This window comes from Carassius auratus, unplaced genomic scaffold (genome assembly GCF_003368295.1).
Source record: "Carassius auratus strain Wakin unplaced genomic scaffold, ASM336829v1 scaf_tig00028924, whole genome shotgun sequence".
In the NCBI taxonomy this organism is placed as follows: Eukaryota; Metazoa; Chordata; class Actinopteri; order Cypriniformes; family Cyprinidae; genus Carassius; species Carassius auratus.
This window is the reverse complement of record NW_020525726.1, coordinates 17772-34880: the sequence shown is the minus strand read 5'-3', so window position 1 is coordinate 34880 and position 17109 is coordinate 17772. Positions and strand designations below refer to the sequence as shown.

Below are 17109 nucleotides of genomic sequence, written 5' to 3'. Positions count from 1 at the left end.
AATATTATTTGCATCAACATACTGATATTTATAATGACCTTTATATGTTAATTTGCGTTTTAACTTGATGCACACTAATGAATTGTCAGTATTTGTTCTGGGCAAAACATTTGTTGTGTGTTTAAGATTAGCTGGGCAACAAGTGACAGGACCGTGTACTCCATTTTGACCACCTTTTGGTAATGCCAACATCTTCATAAATGGAATATGCAATGCTATTAAATGTTGTTCCAAACTATTGAGAGAACACAACTCTTCTGGTATAGGTTGTAGTTCTAGATTGTTAATGGCACTTTCTGCTGGCATTTCCCCCTTTTTCAATTTAGAGTGACAAGTAAAGCAAATCCAAAGTTGACCTTTATTTGATGTCATCAATTCACAGGGCAGAACACATTCATTGTTGCACTTGTGTAAAAACACATCAGTAATACATTTCTGAGCTAATAACACTGTGCTTGCATTTTGATTGTAATGATCTCTTTGACAACACAACACTTGTTGCCTAAATAACAATCTGTGACAAACGCAACAAACTAAGTCTAGATCTGAATTAACCTTCTGTGTAAAGTTGTTTTTGACAAAATCGAACAACTGTTGTGTTTGTTTTAGGTGCTCTTTCTTTGTTTTGTTATATTGTTTTATATTTTCTTTGTGTAATGGATTATTTGCATACTTTATCTTACTTCTTTCTTTTACTTTATACTTATATGATTCATTAGTACAATATCTCAACCTGCTGTACTCTTTCAGTTTCTGTTTATGTTGCACATTGCACCTATATTTTAATTTGTTGTACTTTTTCAGTTTGTTCTTATGTTGCGGATCATGACGGTACTTTTTTCTGTTGTACTCTTTTAGTTTATGCTTATGTTGCAGATCTTCACGATACTTCAATTTGCTGTATTCTTTTAGTTTATGCTTATGTTGCAGATCGTCACGATACTTTAATTTGCTGTATTCTTTTAGTTTATGCTTATGTTGCAGATCTTCACGATACTTTAATTTGCTGTATTCTTTTAGTTTATGCTTATGTTGCAGATCTTCACGATACTTTAATTTGATGTATTCTTTTAGTTTATGCTTATGTTGCAGATCTTCACGATACTTGAATTTGCTGTATTCTTTTAGTTTATGCTTATGTTGCAGATCGTCACGATACTTGAATTTGCTGTATTCTTTTAGTTTATGCTTATGTTGCAGATCTTCACGATACTTGAATTTGCTGTATTCTTTTAGTTTATGCTTATGTTGCAGATCTTCACGATACTTTGTTCTGCTGTACTCGATTAGTTTATGTTTGTGTTCTTCATTGCAATATTTCAGTTTACTTGCTTGTTTTACTAATTTGTTGTATAACACATCACTATAATACCTACTCCTACTCACAGCTTTTGCATGTTGCTGGAACTCCATGTTCTTATGATACTTACATTGCTTGTTTTCCTTCATTTTGCTTTTGAATCTTTTTAGTGAATAATATTTTTTAAAGTAGCTGCTATTATTAACAAATGCATCTTTATTTGAATTTTCACCATCAGAATCTTTTGTCTCCTGTGTTTCATAAACTTCACTCTGTGCTTTGACACTTTGTCTTGTGCGTGTGCGTATACCAACATTGTCCTTTTTATTGTGACAGAACTCATAACAGTTATGAGATTCAAATTGTTTTACACAAACAACAACTTCATAATGATTTTCATTGGAGTGTTGCAAGTATATGCCTTGGTTGCACATCTTTTCATGCAAACAACTAAACTTCAACCATTTTCCAAGGTGAAATGTAAAAATGTCAACCCCTAAATAGTTTGCTGTGGATTGAATTTCAACCTCAGTGGCCCATGTTCCCACGTACTTCATTTTTGAAGAAGATAAATAATCTTCCATAGATGTGTATTGAGATCTTAAGAGATTCTTGTATTCAACGCTGTGCAACTGCATATGTTTCACAATTGCTAGTCTAAGTGTTCTGTGAGCTTTTTGTGTACCACATATCACCTGTGCCACTGCCCGGAAAAAACAATTCCCATCTTCAAGAATGCTTTCTGTTTCACAAGGAGAGCCCATTGGTCCACTGTCTGATGGCGAATGTAGATTTTCACCCTGGAACTCTACATGTACTTTACTACACAATTTTTGTTTCGTTTCAAAACACAAGGGACTGAAATCATACACAGTGTTAGCTCTATCTCCTAAGCAAATGACATCTGCATTTGAACTGCATTTAGAAATTGATTCATTTATCTCTTTGTTTTCTTTAAAATTGTATTTCCGTTTCTTAACATCCTTACATTCTGTCATTTCTTCTGAACTTAAAGGCAAAGTTTGAATTTTTCTCTTCTTACCAACACAATACCTTGTTTTAGTCTTATCACTTGAGATTTCTGCTTGACTGTGACATGTGTTACTGATTTTAATTTGGTGTACACAAACACCAGTTATTTCAAAAAACTTTTCATGTCCGCGCATACATGCAGCTAAATTTTTTATGTGCCTCAAAACACTGGCCAAAGTTTTGTGATATACTGCTACACTGAAACCATTACCATCAATCATTCCAGAACTGCTACGTGCATGAGAATCGACCACAGCAAATTGTGTATTCTGTTTAATAATGGCACAAGTATTACCATTCAAGTTAAAAAAACATGTGTCATATTTGTCAAGTATAATTTGCAAACCATCAGCTAATGTCACCCATGCACCAGACCTAAGAAATTCTCCATCAACAACATCTACACATCCAGAAACGCATCTGCCATATTCAAACTTGAAAGCATTTGTTTTGAACACATATTCTTGTGGAAGATCCGGAATACATAACAACTTATCGTCAGTTGGATCAGTAATTGAACCACTTTGATGCAAATCTGAATACAAGCTATCACCAAGATTTACCACGTTGTCTAAATCACAGGTTTCCCAGGAGAACACACTTTGTACGTTGTGCATTGCCATAGCAGCCAAACTAACAGCAACACACTGTCTTCCTGCCCACTTGAACTTAAAGTCTCCTTGATGAAATGATCCAAGAACACTTTTCCTTTCATTTGATGGAAACACCGTACTTTCGTCAATCTTCTTTGCAGGGCATGAATTAGTTTCTACCTTGACATTGCTGTTACATGCAGACATTTCTGATTCGATAACCTGTACCTTGACACCACATATATTCAGGGTATCTGCATTCAAACTCACCATAAGAGCATCTATGTGCAAAATCAGGTCTTGCCAATTAGTGTTAAAAACCACAACTGATGTACCTATGTCTGATCCCAGACCAGATGCGTTACGAACATTACAGTCTACAACGACATAATAATCATTGTGCTTCATGATCGTGCAGATCTCTCCGTTTATGGCTAACAGGCAAGAATCATAACTAAAGAAAATTTCCTGTACTATTTCATACAGCTCAATCTTTTTTACATCCGGTCTCTGTTCTACTGATACTTCGCATATTTTGTTGAAAACAGTGTGTTGACCACTGATCCAAAGAGAAAAATGTAAATCTCCATAACCTTCCTGCATTTTCTGACATAAAGATCCATCACTAAATAATTTTGATCCCTCGCTATGAATGTCTTTAAGAACTGATTTCTTCCAGCTACACACATTTTGCATTTTATGCTTTACAATTGAGGCAACACTGGAAGCTGCTCCTATAAACTAATTTTTTACTTCTGTTGACCGCAATCGAACCTCATTAGCCGCAACAATCCCGGACACCTCAGTACACATACAAGCATCAGAATGAGAAACTTCAGCCTTACTTTTGTTGAGCGATTGTGTGCGGCGCATTCGGAATCTCTTTAGCTTAGGCATCTACAAGTAAAAAAAGCACATTGTTATTATAGTAAAAGTGACATCAAGCTAAAAATGTACTGTAAAAGATAAGCAATATATTGCTACACACATAACAACACCAAAATAAGCTACATTTGAATCAAAAGTAAATACAGCAATTCTTCCGTCTCTGACTAATCTCTGGCTATCTTTCCATTTGGAAAAAAAATCAGAAATTAGATTACTTAGCAATTACCCCCAATTCAAAGCTATGATAGAATGTTTTAAGTATGATAATATATCATACTTAAAACATTTGACCTTTACACACTTTTAAACATTTTCAAAAACTCCCGTTATTATTAATCAAGCTGTCTACAAAATGAAATAAATAATTTACTATTACCTCAAATTTCAACAAATTATGTTTTAGGATAAAAAAAAACATACTAGCTAAGAATTAACAGTAGGCTAGAGTTTGAAAAATTACACCCAAAAAATAGATATGCAAAAATAAACAAGGACTAACAATACTGTTAACATAGTATAAACATTAAAAACTAATCAAATAACATATGAATAAATTACATTTACATTTAATCATTTAGCGGACTCTTTTGTCCAAAGGGACTTACAAATGAGGACAATGGAAGCAATTAAAAACAACAAAATAGCTAGTTGTGAAAAGTGTAAGCATATAATTTATTGAGCAAGCGCTGTCATTAAACAAATGCCAACGTTTCAACTTTAATTTAAAAGACTCTGATTAACCATTACATTTAGAAACTCACTTACAGTACTATAAACTTTTCGTTGCAATGGCGTCATTAAAAAGTGGGTAGTCCCACAGGCACCCCCATTTCTCAAAACATTTATCCTCCTCCCTTTGCTATTATTATTATTTATATTATTATTATTGTTATTAATTTGTTTTATTTGACATTGACATCTTTTACTTAATAGTGAAATTTTACCTAATAATATTTCTTATGTATTTCTCTTTCTTTGATGCACAAGGAAAAAAGTAAGATGTCATTTCTCTTACAGCTATTGTATTTTACATGCAGTCTACTTAAGATTCTATTAAGATGGATGAAATGTTTCATGAAGTTTAGTCATTTCCCTTATGGCTACTTGACATTTTTTAATTTTGCAATCTACTTGAATATTAAAATGGATGAAATGTGTTAAAGGTTGATTTTAGAGTTTGTCTAATGTTTAATTAAAAAAAAATGTTCAATTAAAAATGTGTTTCTTTCTTTATTTGGTTTTATTATATTAATTGTAAAGGGAATATAGTGTAAAAAAAAAGTGAATGCAACATTTTGATAATTTATAGTCCAATATTAAGTTAAATTAACTTTTACATTTAGTAAGTATAGCACATTTGTTTGATTAAATTTCATCTAATATTTCATTTATATATACTCAATATTTTTTGTTTATTTGACATGGAATTACAGTTGTGCTGTTTTATAATTTTAATTATATCTAAATAATTTTATTTCTCATATAAAGTAATTCAGTTATTCAGATTTACTAAATTGTTCTATAGACATTAACTCAATTTAAACAGTTTAATTTAAATTTTTTTAGTGTAAAAATGTTTCACCAAAAAATAGTGTAAATAATAGTTACACTTTTTACAGTGTAGTTAAAATACAAAACGTATCCTTTTCCTTGAATAATACTTAAACAAAACGATTAAATGTTTATGCTAAACTTTACAGTTTTATATCCTATTAATAATTCCAGTATGATTGTGATTTGTGATTTTGAACAGAAATTAACAATCGCAAAAAAAAAAAAAAATCGTTTGAGCAAAGAAAAAAACGATTCTGTGCTCAATTAATGTATTTGCTTGTTTGCTATTATCAATATTAACATGCAGTAATAACCCCTCTCACGCAATTTACTCAGGTGCTCTCCCACAAACTCTCTCTCTCTCTCTCTCTCTCTCTCTCTCTCTCTCTCTCAACCTCTTAATACTGTGCGCGCTCAACTCTTGACACACGCTCTCAACTTACAACAGAGTTACAAGTGTGCCACAAAATCAGCCAATCAGAAAATTAAAGGTCAATTGTGGTTGGCTGTGGGTCTCCAGTCAAATCGCTAGTAGATCAAAAGCCCTTCTGGCCTGTGTACCTTTTGATAATTTCATTTCCTATTTAGAATTCAACTGAAATTTTTCAACAACAAAAAAATTCAAAGCTCTTTACATTCATTGCATGCGATTTATCAACACCTAGTGCATCTTAAAATATACAGCTCATGAAAAATAAAACTTCCAGATCGACGAACATTAAGTGAATAAACAATATCTTAAATAAATAGAGGTAAGTTGAAAAAGCCAGAATGGGAAGTTTTAAGTAGTTGTACAGCTTGAAGTGTGAAGTTTATTCTTGTACACAGATATGGCATATTCATGGCAGTACACATGAAATTCATCTATTTATTTGTCATTTCAACTTTTGTCATGTAAACCGAAATCCTGTCGCCCCTTCTAGTGGACATTAAGTGTTAAGGCCTTCATTGCTCAGATAACTAAGATAAGTCACTAGGATTTCTGGGGAAGTCTGACCAGTTATACAGCAATGAGTTAGACGAACCTGAAGTTCTGAGCTGAATTTGGTGAAACATTAAAGTTCTAGTTGTAGTCAATTACTATCATAATGAATATTAATAATGTTCAAATATATGTTTGCTTTTTCAAACCCAATAAAGAATACTAAGAAGAGAAACGTCATTCAATTTAGTATGTAATAAAACTAATATTACTAATGTATTTCATAAATTTAACTATATATTTTTTTTTACTTAAAAGACGAAAGTAATAAATGTTACAGACATATTAACATGGAACTGTTCAGTCTATTATTGATTTTGATTTCCACTTCACTTTTATCCAAGGAGACAGAACTATTTGCACTGTATTTACAGTGGGACAATATTCATACAACACTATAACCTAGAAATAATTTAAATGAGTCACTTGCAAGTTGCAGCAGCGCGAATTATGTGTCCAGCAATATCTGCTTCAAATATTATGCTAATTAACAGTGAGGGTGGTTTCAGACATTACAGTGCCGCACTTCTACTGACTCTTACTCTACGAAAGAATGAAAAGACATGCTGAAGGAGGAACGATTAGACCAATCAGATGAAAGCAGCGTTTCAGCACCGCCCACAAGTGCGAATGAAATATTAAAGCCATAAACCGATGTAAACCCCAAACGAGAAAATTAGATATCAGCGAAAAACTCATTTTCCTTTTGTTAAACTAAACGTAAAAACCAAAAAAGAAATTTTTTAAATGAGTTTGTGAGAGAGAACCTGAGTAAACTGCTTGGGATGGGTTATTACTGCAGGTTAATATGGATAATAGCAAATAAGCAAATACATTTATTGAGCACAAAATCTTTTTTCTTTGCTCAAACAAATGTGTGTTTTTTTTTTTTTTGTTTGTTTTTTTTGCAATTGTTAATTTCTGTTATATAGAAATATAATGTGCTTGCAAAATATAGTTCTCTGTGCTCAAAACGCCATACATTTTGCCCAATATCACACACAAACACACACAAATGATGCAATAAAATAATTTTGGTTCTATTGTCAAAACCATTTACTTTATATGTCTTCATTAGTTATCTCACAATGAGTTTTCATTTAGGTTTTCTTATCTGAAACATTGACCTTTTAAATTACTCATAAAATGCTTTAAAATCGCGGTGTGTCTTGTAATTTAACTTAACTGACAACAGCACATTTCACCCTCGTATGCAGTAAAAATCAAATGATTTCTTGTAGATTTTTTTCTTCTTGAAAATAGCCTTACTAACTTATTTTTAATGCTTATTTATATTTTTTAATCTATTGTCTTTTTTCACAGTTAAAAACGCGGATACAACATTCCCGCAGTCTGCTACAAAATGGCCTACAAATTACTATTACATTTAAGTACAGCAAATCATAATTTATCATAATAAATATTTTATCTAATGCAGTCATTGAACAAATGCAAGCGTTTAAACAATGCTTAATTTGCACGACTATAACTAACCATTACATTCATAAACTCAGATACATTGTGTATAATTTTCAGTAAAGCACAACACTGTAAAACATAAACTTACGTTTAACTATGTACTGCAATCCACACTTTACCTTTACCTTTCAAATTCACATTTATTTTGTTGGTGCCACTGTTATATATCTAGTTTAATGGTAGAACGTTTTTTTTTACTATTATTGTAATTGTTATAGTGGTTATTTTGTCAAATTATATTCACTCAACCGTTTTCCAAAACTTTTTGATTACAATTTTTCAAATATGCCTTTAAAAAAAAATCTGTTTCCCACTTACCGTGCTGAAAACTGTTGAAATGTCCCAGGTAGTTGCAGTAGCAGAAACAATAGTCCTCTTGTCTCAGAGTACCTTCTTTCTATTTGAGAAAGATAACCTACGAAACACTGCACCGCAAAACTGCTGAAACCTGCTTTATACCTGCAGCATGACGTCATCAAAAAGTGGGTAGTCCTGCACACGCCCTCATTTCTCAAAATATCTCATCCTCCTTGTATTAATTGTATCGAAATTTTATATAACAATATTTGTTATGTATTTATTTATCTTTGATCCCTTTTTAATGTTTTTCCCCTTTGCTTCTTTTCTGTAAACATACAAACAAATAAATAAAATAAGTACACCTACTAGATGTTACATGTTAGCATGTTAGCAATCATACAGCACATTATATATATATATATATATATATATATATGCACTTAAAATGTGTAATTCTAAACTTAATTCTAACATTTTCATGAAAGGACAAATGCTTATTCCAATGCTTCTTTACAAAAAAAAAAAAAAAAAAAAAAACAGGAAAGAAAGAAAGAAGAAAACTTTCCTTTGTCTCTGTACATAAAAATAAAAGTGCTTAAGGAAAAATGCCACCACTTACTAGTGCTAATAGCAGCAATTACATTTACATTAACCGACCATTTGGGCTATAGCATTAACTGCTGATATTTACACCTAAAGCATACAACAAAATATAATCCACTTGATTGAATGAATAAGATCCATACTTAATTTAGTAAAACTTTAAAAACACACATTCTAAAATCCATTTACTCTTCATGACTGATTTAACAATGGTTTTTCACCATCAAAACAATGGCCTTTCAAATTACTTAGGAACATGCTGTTATACAGCTGAGTCGTGCCTTCAATTTCAACTCAGTTAACCACTGCACATTTCACTTTATATTGTAGCAGTTAAAATCTAACAAACTCTTGTTGATTTATCTGTTTTTGGTAATATATATATATATATATATATATATACTTGAACTTTACACACAATATTGTCAATATTTTTTTATGTATTTTTTTTACACTATTTCGACCAAAAAATAATTCCAAAACGATAAATTATTCAGTTCAGCAGTTTAAATTATTCGTTTCATTTATTAACAGAGACATGCGTAAACCTACTGGCGGTTCTAATTTCACACTCAGAGTATCTTTTATTATTTAAAGGATTTCAAATATCAGTATTCAACATTTTATGTTTAATATATCAAAACATTGTTTATGCATTTAAAACTGCAGGTTAAATGCATTAATGTCCTGCACTAAACCGTGAATAAACCACTTTCTAGTAGTTTCTGTGCTGATTTCATTTATTTGGTAACACAAATCTCACATTCTAATTAACTAATTAAATGCAAGATAAAAAAAATGCTTTAAAAAAAGCTTAAAAAAACTTACAAAAATGCCCATTAAATGTCAAAAAAACTTTTAACTTATTGGAAAAGATTAATTTATCTCAATATGAACCAACCACACAAAATATAAAGACTATATAGATAATAACAGACTCAATAAAATATTTATCACCATCAATAAAATCCCAGAAAATATCGAGATTATCGAACATTACAGACCACGTGCTTGTACAGGTGTGCACATAATTTTTTCAGCCTGGTTATAAGAGAACCTGAAGATTTGTTTTGGTCCTCACACTGCATTGCTTCTCACACAATTCCAGTCCTTGCGCCCCACTGCTCTCCATATTTTGCAGTTTCTCTTAACACACCTGATTCAGATAATCAGCTCGTGAGAAGTGAGCTCCGTGCATGAACTGCGTTCCTATTGTTCATAGCTCCCTATTCCCTGAACAGGGGAAATCTGTTAAAGTTTACCTCACTTCGAACATTCATACACTGATTTGTGCTGCGCAACGATTTTACACACGGACAACTGTGACATCATATACCTCTGTAAATCAATACAATTTAAATTCACATCTTGCACACTTCAATGCACTTTGATTGGAACATATACGTTTGTACCAGGAACATTTGTACCAGGAACTTTTTTTCCCAGGAACTCCCCCCCCCCCCCCCCCCCCAGACCTGTTGCTTTCTGCGTTTCCACCGCGGTGTAAAGTAGGCTACCAGGTAGATTAGGCAAATAGACAAATAGACTGGTGAGGTAGGTCTGCGCGCGTTTCTCAATACAAAGTACTGCTGATTTAAAAAAAAAAAAAAGTACGCTGATTTTGGACGTGCATCACGGTAGTTAGTTCTGACTTCCTGCATTCGTCTTGGGAGTGTGATGTCCGCGACTATGCAAGTCCGGTAAATCTATAAACAGCAGCGTACTTGATAACTTCAGTCTGCACGTCATGGCTACTGCAATTTTCCTAACTGTATTACAATAAAACGAAATATGATATCAAATACCACTGCCTCCTTTCGTTTTCATTTAAGCATAATAACAGCTGCAGAAATGTACTTAGTTCAGGGAAATGTGTATATGCAGCCATTACAATGAAACGAAATATTATATAAATTTGCCTTTTTTATTTTCATTTTAACATATAGATAAATTGAATACAGACCAAAGAAAACCTGTTAGATTTACCCCGCAGCTGAATTATATGTTATGTTTAACCACTAAAGAGACATCAGAGCCAGCGGCACATATCAGAAGGTCTATCCCAGGAGAGGCTGCTCTCTGTGGATACATGAGGACTGAGCTCCCGCTGATCGAGTGGAGCTCACCGTCTACGAGATCGGCGAAACACATTTTTTAAATAGGCACTGTCTTTATAAATAAACCATATATTTGAGTTTTAAACAACTACTTCTCGCCTGAAATACTTTTAAAATTACATTTCATGACACAATAACAGTAATATTTGACAATGATCCGAATAAATGGTGGTTGAACTCAACCAATGCTGCGTGAACTCAGATCGCTTTGGCTACTGCAATTTTCCCCTCAGTATATTTACAATAAAACGAAATAGGATATAAAATACCACTGCCTCCTTTCGTTTTCATTTAAGCATAATAACAGCTGCAGAAATGTATTTAGTTCAGGGATATGTGTAACGTTATATACAGCCATTACAATGAAACGAAATATTATATAGACTTGCCTTTTTATTTTCATTTTAACATATAGATAAATTGAACACAGACCAAAGAAAAACTTTTAGATTTACCCCGCAGCTGAATTATATGTTATGTTTTAACCACTAAAGTCACATCAGAGCCAGCGGGGCATATCAGAAGGTCTATCCCAGGAGAGGCTGCTCTCTGCGGATACATGAGGACTGAGCTCCCGCTGATCGAATGGAGCTCACCGTCTACGAGATCGGCGAAACACATTTTTAAATAGGCACTGTCTTTATAAATAAACCATATATTTGAGTTTTAAACAACTACTTCTCGCCTGAAATACTTTTAAAATTACATTTCATGACACAATAACAGTAATATTTGAAAATGATCCGAATAAATGGTGGTTGAACTCAACCAATGCTGCGTGAACTCAGATCGCTTTGGCTACAGCAATTTTCCCCTCAGTATATTTACAATAAAACGAAATAGGATATAAAATACCACTGCCTCCTTTCGTTTTCATTTAAACATAATAACAGCTGCAGAAATGTATTTAGTTCAGGGATATGTGTAACGTTATATACAGCCATTACAATGAAACGAAATATTATATAGACTTGCCTTTTTATTTTCATTTTAACATATAGATAAATTGAATACAGACCAAAGAAAACCTGTTAGATTTACCCCGCACTAGAATTATATGTTCTGTTTAACCACTAAAGACACATCAGAGCCAGCGGCACATATCAGAAGGTCTATCCCAGGAGAGGCTGCTCTCTGCAGATACATGAGGACTGAGCTCCCGCTGATCGAGTGGAGCTCACCGTCTACGAGATCGGCGAAACACATTTTTTAATAGGCGCTGTCTTTATAAATAAACAACAGATTTGAGTTTCAAACAACTACATTCTTCGCCTGAAATACATTTAAAATTACATTTCATGACACAATAACAGTAATATTTTGAAAATGTTGATCCGAATAAATGGTGGTTGACCTCAAGCGCCAAAGTCCCGCCCCCGAAAGTTCCGGAACTTTAAAAAAGTACCACCTCGCCAGCAGGGACTTTCTGGGGGGCATTTTTTCACCCGGAACTTTTATTTAGTTCCTGGTTCCTGCGGTGGAAACACACCAAGTACCGGACCAAGTCCCTAGTTCCTGGGTAAAGTTCCTGCGGTGGAAATGCGGCTTATAACATCTCTTTAATCACTAGAAAAAAAAAACTGTATTTTAAATTGTATTTTTAAAAAACTGTTGACTGGTGGATACTAGGCAACTAATTTTTTTTTTACATTTTCTCTTTTTAATTTGCTTAGAAATCTATAACTACTGGACAATAACAAATAATAATTATTTGTTTATATACTACAAACATATTTTTTTTATCACATAATAAGGCAGAATAGTTTCTATTCTGTAATAAATGCAATGTCAATTGGTACTGCATTGTTACTTTATTTATTACCTGCTGGAGATTACTTGAAAAACAATATATTGTTGCAATCATATGTTTAATGTATTCATGTTTGCAAAAGTTTCTGGGCTTTTTTTTTCTGTGTAAAAACTGTTTTCATACAGCTATAGCTGGACGCTTTTGCCCATATTAGGATCTTCCTGAAATGGCGCCCTCCGGCTTTGAGTATGAATGAAACACACACTGCAGGAGTGTAATATCAAATCATATGCAGACTATCCCGTCTCTTTGAGTTTAAATCTGTATTTATTCCCACCAGCTCTTGAAAACCTCTATGACAACAAACTTGACCGAAAAAGTGCGGGGGACAAGTTTCCATGATATTAAAGTTGGGGGGACATGTTCCCCGCGTAATCTACGCTGCAGTACATATTACTATCGAAACTTAATTCATAATAGTTATAATATTATTTCACTTTATTTAGCTATGTAAAAAAAAACTAGGCTATAAAATTCTAGTAGATAAACTAAACAATAGTGTGAAATATTATATAAAAAAAAGAAATAGTAGTCGTAGTATTAAATACAAATAGGCTACATTTATTTAATAGAAGACTTATTCATAAAGGGACACTTATTGTGAGCATATTTAAACCTTACTAATTGAAACAATTATTCCAATGTTTCTTTAAAAAAAAAAAAAAACTTCCTTTGTCTCAATACATAAAAATAAAAGTGCTTAAGAAAGAACGCCACCACTTAATAGTGTTAATGACAGCAATGACATTTACATTAACCGATCATTTGGGCTTCTCTAGCATTAATAGCTGATATTTACACCTAAAGCATACAAATAAATATAATCCACTTTAATGAATAAGACCCATACATAATTTAGTAAAACTTTTTAAAAGATCGTTACACACATTTTCAAATCCATTTACTCTTCATGACTGATTTAACAATGATTTTTCGCCATCAAAACAATGGCCTTTCAAATTACTTAGGAACATGCTATTATACAACACTGCACATTTCACTTTATATTGTAGCCGTTAAAATCTAACAAACTCTTGGTGATTTATCTGTTTTTGATAATAGCCTATTGGTAAATATATTTTTTATGCATATATTTTTTATATTTTATTATTTCCTCTCTTTTATTTTAACAGTTGCAAACACATAAATAAAAAACATTTCCACACTGCTACAAAAGAACTGTACCACATTACATTAAATTACGTCGTCTTATAAAACAGACTAAACAGATAAATACATGCCTCTGGTTGCTGCTTTTATTTCAAAGACATTTAAAGGCTTATATTTATGTAAGTAGCTATTTAACTGTGAAAATGTACAAATCCTTGATTGTTCATACTTTATTTATTACCTGCTGGAGATTACATGAAAAACCATGTATTGTTGCAATCGTATGTTTAATGTCTTCGTGTATGCAAAACTTTCTGGGCTTTTTTTCCTGTGTAAAACTGTTTTCATACAGCGATAGCTGGACGCTTTTGCCCATATTAGGATCTTCCTGAAATGGCATTCTGCGCAAGAGCGCCCTCCGGCTTCGAGTATGAATGAAACACACACTGCAGGAGTGTTTGCGCTCTGTGATATTTATCTCGCTGTATTCTGGCTCCAAATTAAATATCAAATCATATGCAGACTATCCCGTCTCTTTGAGTTTAAATCTGTATTTATTCCCACCAGCTCTTGAAAACCTCTATGAGGACAGACTTGACCGTGTGGGGGACGAGTTTCCATGATATTAAAAGCAGTAAATATTAGCAGTAAATATTAAATATCTAAAGATAAAAAATAAAATAAAAGCGTTTTTATCATATTCAAACGTAAAATCAGCAGGCATTCACTGTGGCATGTTGCCTGCAAGTAAGTAGGCCTATAAGTAAGAGCGTCAGTGGATGAATGTCATAGTTTTGCATAATCTACGCCCACATATTAATATCAAACATTAATTCATAATAGTTATAATATAATTTCACTTTATTTAGTTTTTTTAATATATACAATTATAGTAGATAAACTAAATAATAGTGTGAGATATTATAAAAAAAAAAAAGGTAGTCATAGTATTAAATACAAATAGGCTACATTTATTTTATAGAAAACTTAAAAATAAAATGCTAATATTTACTGCTTTCTTTGTTTGCCTCTTTAAGGATAATCGCTTTATGTAATTACCCAATTTTAAGTAGCTTTGAATAAAAGCTCTAAAGATAAAAAATAAAATAAAAGCGTTTTTATCATATTCAAACGTAAAATCAGCAGGCATTCACTGTGACATGTTGCCTGCAAGTAAGTAGGCCTATAAGTAAGAGCGTCAGTGGATGAATGTCATAGTTTTGCATTGTGCTTTAAAAACGGCATGAAATACACTAGATTTATGTATTCATGTTGAAAATAAAACTTATATAGTGCAGTTTGTGATCTAAAATGGTAGGCTAATTGTGTATTTACATTGTCAGAACATATTTAACGGATTTTTTTTTTTTTTTTTTTTTTGGTTATGGACCATTTATGTGCACCCCTGTATATACACACAATTGATATTTGCAGAACATTTTTTTAACCCCAAAAATATCGAACAATAAATAAGTTGCATCAACACTTTTAAAAGCTTATTTCCATAGAGATTTATTGCTGCAAGCTTGGAAAGCGAAGAATATAGTTACAAAAGTTCCACAAAAAATGTTTGAAATACTGGAAAAGACGATCTTTCCCTTTCACATTCAAGTGAAGTCCATCTGGACGGAACATTTCAGAACATATACATCCTCCAGACACAAAGGCTCTCCACGTTCGCAAAAAAACAACATTGTCCATCTCACTAGACCATCTTTCCAACAATATATTGCAACGCTTCACTGTATGTTTAGTTTGCTTGTCATCAACATAACGAGGCAAAACAGAACAAATAGCGAAATACAGTTTGTACTTAAAAGAGTGACGAAGGCGTTCCACAAGCAATGCCATTCGGTTAACGATGGTTTCCGCTGAAACCCCACTAGCGACATCATTTGTCCCAATGTGAATGATTAACAAGGCATCCCCGTTTACTCTTCTCAGATGATAAACGTGCTGTTGTGCTGAACGGACCAAAGTAGTTCCCGGATGAACCCAACAATATGCGCCCTCACAGTATTGGTCCAAACCACGGCACATGGAATCCGTCAAGAAGCAAACATTCAGACCTGCAAGAAACAAAACCATTGTCACAACTAAATAACCCATGTGTCAAAAAATAAGAAAATTTATTTAGTCAACAAATATACCTTTAGGTACAAGGAAGTCTTTCTTCCCAAACCTGGAAACAACCTTGTTGCTTTCTGTGCCAACAAAATAAATAAAATATAAAGATTAACAACTACAAAAATAAAGAGTAATACACTCGGTACACATAAAATAAAAACATTGTTCCGCTCTAAAAAATTTTTTTACTTCTCACCAATTTTCTCCATTTTACACAGACTTCAACAAACAGTCCAGCTGAGTGCCAGAACCGTCATACTCAGCACTTTAAATAAAGGGTTACATTGACGTCACTTACCCTCCGAAACACGCCCCCTCACCTGACAAAATAACCTGTTCTGCTGAACCCCTCAGTTGCTCCCAGGGCGCAGGATCTATAGCTGCCCACTGCTCTATGTGTTCACGGTGTCTTCACTTCTCACTACTGTGTGTGTGTGTACTTGGATAAGTTAAATGCAGACCAATTCCGAGTATGGGCTACCAAACTAGGCAAATGTCACGACTTCCACTTTCACAATCATAGTTTTTGTAAATCTTTATTTAAAAACATCCAATCAAGCCACTATAATATTATAAATATCTACTAGCTTGACTTGTCAATACAACAAATTACTAAACAAGATATATTTTACCACAAAATTCAACATATTGACATTATAGCTACAAAATTGCATGTTTCAGTGCTTAAAGTCCATTTCTTTCTTTCCATAGCTCTCACCAATCTATAAAAAATATCGCTACCCCAGATTTTTTGGTTTTAAATAATACTAACACAATTCTTTATAGATCACTAAATATTTATTTAATGACTATTGTATATCATTTTAATAAATAAATATATAGTTTAAATAAAACATTGATACAATTTTGACCACGTTCCACAAAAATAATTATATATAGCCTACTTTTATTATTTTTTTACTTTTAGGATAATAATTAATATACAACACCTTATACATTTCTATAAATAAAACAACAGACACTTCTATCACTGACTTTAATTGATTAAATCATACACACAACACATTCTTATATAACCTTATACTGAAAGCACTTTTGTCCTACAATATTTTTTTTTACACACCAACAAATACTAAAACACAAATAAAATATAGATAAATAAATATATAAAACATTCAACAATTATAGTCAATTTTGACTGTACTTAAATTAAATTAATTAATAATATTTTACACTTCTACCATCCAATTACA

General features: G+C 32.5%; 1 long non-coding RNA gene across 1 annotated transcript; it reads right to left on the bottom strand.

Moving 5' to 3' along the window:
* Nucleotides 1-15126: 15126 nt before the first annotated feature.
* On the bottom strand, nucleotides 15127-16507 carry LOC113079644 (uncharacterized). Its single transcript, XR_003281740.1, has 2 exons — nucleotides 15919-16507; nucleotides 15127-15837 (listed from the first exon to the last, which is right to left on the bottom strand). It is a non-coding gene; the product is annotated as an uncharacterized LOC113079644 (long non-coding RNA).
* Between the last annotated feature and the right edge of the window lie 602 nt (nucleotides 16508-17109).